The 3,298-nt window shown below is 45.4% G+C and overlaps 1 long non-coding RNA gene across 1 annotated transcript; it reads left to right on the forward strand.

The window, feature by feature from the left end:
- Positions 1-452: 452 nt before the first annotated feature.
- Positions 453-2,378, forward strand: LOC131980930 (uncharacterized). Its single transcript, XR_009395260.1, has 3 exons — positions 453-607; positions 681-745; positions 823-2,378. It is a non-coding gene; the product is annotated as an uncharacterized LOC131980930 (long non-coding RNA).
- Positions 2,379-3,298: the final 920 nt, after the last annotated feature.

Genomic DNA, 3,298 nt, shown 5'->3' on the forward strand with positions numbered 1-3,298 from the left:
AAGTCAAACAGCAGCGTATTTTATGATGAAATACTTTGTGAACATTCTTTGTCAGTTTCCCTTTAAATGGAATAACACTGTGAGACAAATGTCAGTCTGTTCCTTTAAGACGTTGAGGGAACAGTCATGATACATTTCATATTATTTTCACAGATTGTTCTTCTATTACGTAGGGTATAATTCTGAACAGTTGGATCATTTTCAACGTGAAAACATATTGCATCACATGTGTGACATCACATGTCTCTTTACGGTGTTAGAAAGGAGTCACAGCCATAAATACAGTTTTTTACAACCGCTATGACCCGTTTGTCAGAACCTTAAAAACTTTTTCAAAACTGTTAACGCACATCACACCTGAAACACACAATTCCCCAAACAGTTAATTTCATGCTCAAAATCACGCAGTGTAACTAAACACATGTAGTGGTATGAGGCACTGTTATATTTTTGGTTTCACCCTGCCCTACTTGGCTCCTCAGCCAATCACTGTTTACACCGAGAGGATAAAAGTAGGACAGGTCCCCCCCCTCTGCCCTTTCGCTTCCTGCCTCTTCGGCCCGCCCCCTTCCGGGTCGTTGTCTCTGCTGCGCACCGCATAGCACAGGTAGGCACACCTTTAGCTCGCCGGTTTTTCACTTATAAAAGTATTATTTAACTAAAACATAATCTTGTCGTAGATCGGCATTACTGAGGCGGCCGTGGTGATGCATTTGGGCCGTTGCCTAGGTTGACCGGAGCATAGGTGAGTTGCTGTGAGCCACCGTTGCTAATTGTTTGTAGCCAGGTGCTAAGCCATCTCCGCTCCTCTCCCTCTAACAGCTGCTGGTCGCATGGTGTGTGGTGGCAGTCCTCCCCCGCTGCGCCGACCCTCTTCACCCCTCTCCCTCTTTGGTGGGGACGCAAACCGACCGGACTGGAAACCGGTATCTTGACCGTCACGGCCAAGTAAGAACAGTATAGAGTGATCTCGGCTATTTAGCCGCGGCTAACTGCTACTTTGCTGCTGCCTGCTACTTTGCTGCTGCCTGCTACTTTGCTGCTACTGCTACTTTGCTGCTACTTCGCCGGCTTGGTGTGGGGGTCCTGGCGGCCGTTCCCGGCCGACCTGTGTCTCTCGGCGGGCCCTGTTTCCTGCTGCTGCTGCTGCACGCAACGCAGTGTGGGTTTTGGGTGTGTGGCTCCGCTTGCACTGGACATTAAGAGTCCCGTTCGGAGACTCAGCCACCTGATCGGACTGTGTGTGTGCGTGGATGTTTGTGTGTTTTAATGTAATTAATCAAGGTGTGGTGTAATTCTGTTTATTTCTCTGGTTAACCTATTTTGATGATTTCTTATTATCTCAGTTGTTTATTGTTTTGTTTGAATAACCTGTTTATTTTGGGGAGTTTGTTGAAATTATTTAATTTTCTTTTGGGAGGGAAATTTGCTTTATAAATGGATTAATTGATTTAAGATTAACTGTTGAGTTTATCTCTGGCCGGAGACTCCTTAATTTTCTTTTTCATTAGTGTGGTTGATTTCTGATCAATTAAATTTACTATTCTTTAGCTTCTTATTTGATCATTCGTTAGCCCATTTATGTTTTGGGATATTGTTTGTTTCTTTGATGGTGCCCCCCTGTTAACTGTGTTTTTATTATTTTCCTAGAGTTGGAGGCCGACGGTGATGGTGGTGGTGGTTCCTCCTGGGTGGTGGTGGTCCCCTGTGTGCGTGTGATTCCCATTCAAGATTATTTTGTGTGCACTTCACGTTTTGCTGTGTGAATGGGGTGTTCCCCTCTTTTTTGGACGTCACTTCCCTTTTGTTGACCCCTCCTCCAGCCGGTAAGCCTCAGCTCGCATCCCCTTCTACAGTTGGGCTCGCTTCATATTTATTTCTTTCATTATCCCAGACCTTGTGATTAGTTTTTTTAACAATAAAGTTTTGTATGACATTTTGAACTCCGTCTCCTAACCTCCCTGTCTTGAACGAACCTGTGTCCTTTTACAATAGTTGATAATTGACCTTTCCTACGGGTCCTTGGGCCCTAACCCAAGGTGGCGTTGTCGGTAATATAGGAGAAAAAAAATCATTTGAGAGATAACTTAGTAAATCACCCCTAGTGCCGCCACAAACTTGGCGTTGTCGGCAGGATAGGAGAAAAAAAATCATTTGAGAGATAACTTAGTAAATCACCCCTAGTGCCGCCACAAACTTGGCGTTGTCGGCAGGATCAAATCAGTGGAGGTGGAGACGTGTGTTCTGTTCCTTTTCTGTTATTTTGTTTTCAGATTGTTAGTGTGAGTGTGAATGTACAGCAGTTTAAAGCGAACCAGCAGTGAATTTATTGTATTTTTGTAGCCGTAGCATCAGTATTCACAGCTAAGTTGTAACTTAAAAAAAAAAAATAATAAAAAATAAAAAATAAAAAAAAATAAAAAATATGGAGGGAGAGCTACAAGAGTTGAGGGATTTGGTGGCACAGTTGAGGGCAGAGAATGACAGGTTGCAGCAGGAGCAGGCTACAGCCGTGCCTGGTCCTAGTGTTGCATCCTCCATTCCTGCAGAACCTCTCCCAGCACCGTCCACTTCTACCGCTCGTGTAACAGAGCGTCTGGTCCTCATACCCCGAGATAGGAAGTGCCCAGTGTTTAGGGGTAAGTTAGGCATAGGTCTAGAGGAGTGGATTGAGGAGGCTCAAGCCTGCATGAGGGCTCGCCACCTGTCCACTTTCGATCAATCGTTCTTTCTGTTTGACCATTTAGAGGGAGAGGCACGTGAAGAAATAAAATATTGCCCGGCCACCGATAGAAGTGATCCAGCTAAAATTATTGCGGTTTTGCGAGAACTATATGGCTGCTCTGATTCGTATGTTGCTCTACAGGAGGCGTTCTTTTCACGGCGACAGCAAGATGGAGAGTCTCTTCAAGAGTTCTCCCTCGCATTAATGAATTTGATGTCTGCTGTGAAACAAAGTGCTCCCAGTGAGATGCCAAATGCGGATGTTTTGTTGCGTGATCAGTTTATTGAAAATGTTATCGATGGTTCTCTCCGCCGCGAACTAAAACAACTCACACGCAGGCAGCCTACCGTCTCTTTGCTGGATGCTAGGGCAGAGGCAATTAGGTGGGAGCGAGAGGGATTGCCAGGAGGTGTGCGGGGCCGAAGCCACTCAGTTCCTACAGTGATGGGTTTGCAGTGTGGTGTTAAGAGTGCTCTTTCTGTTGTTAGTCCACCCCAGACTTCAGAGTTGCAGGAGGTGAAACACATGCTGAAGCTCCAACAGGAACAGCTTAACAGTCTCACAGAAACTCTT

The sequence above is a fragment of the Centropristis striata genome, chromosome 11 (genome assembly GCF_030273125.1).
Source record: "Centropristis striata isolate RG_2023a ecotype Rhode Island chromosome 11, C.striata_1.0, whole genome shotgun sequence".
Classification (NCBI taxonomy): Eukaryota; Metazoa; Chordata; class Actinopteri; order Perciformes; family Serranidae; genus Centropristis; species Centropristis striata.